This window comes from Pteropus vampyrus, unplaced genomic scaffold (assembly GCF_000151845.1).
Source record: "Pteropus vampyrus isolate Shadow unplaced genomic scaffold, Pvam_2.0 Scaffold1110, whole genome shotgun sequence".
Taxonomy (NCBI): Eukaryota; Metazoa; Chordata; class Mammalia; order Chiroptera; family Pteropodidae; genus Pteropus; species Pteropus vampyrus.
This window is the reverse complement of record NW_011889891.1, coordinates 4,798-5,108: the sequence shown is the minus strand read 5'-3', so window position 1 is coordinate 5,108 and position 311 is coordinate 4,798.

Genomic DNA, 311 nt, shown 5'->3' with positions numbered 1-311 from the left:
CTCTGCTCCAGCAAACCCCCGTCCTTCAGTCCTCCACTCGCCACGTGCCTGCCCACCCCAGCGCCCGCACATGCCCCCTCCATCCAGCGGTCTCTCCTCCCCCACCCCCGCCCCCAGCCTCCACGTACCCTTCAGATCTTGTCCGGCACCCTGTGCGGGAGACCTTCTGTCCTGAGCACCTCAGGGCGTCAGGCGGCGCGCCCTGGTGGCGCTGAGTCGTCGTGGATTTCTCCCCCCGTCCGGTCCGCCTCCCTTCCTAGCCCCAGCCCAGGGCGTGACGTGAAGTGAGGCCTGACGGCTTCTCGACGGAT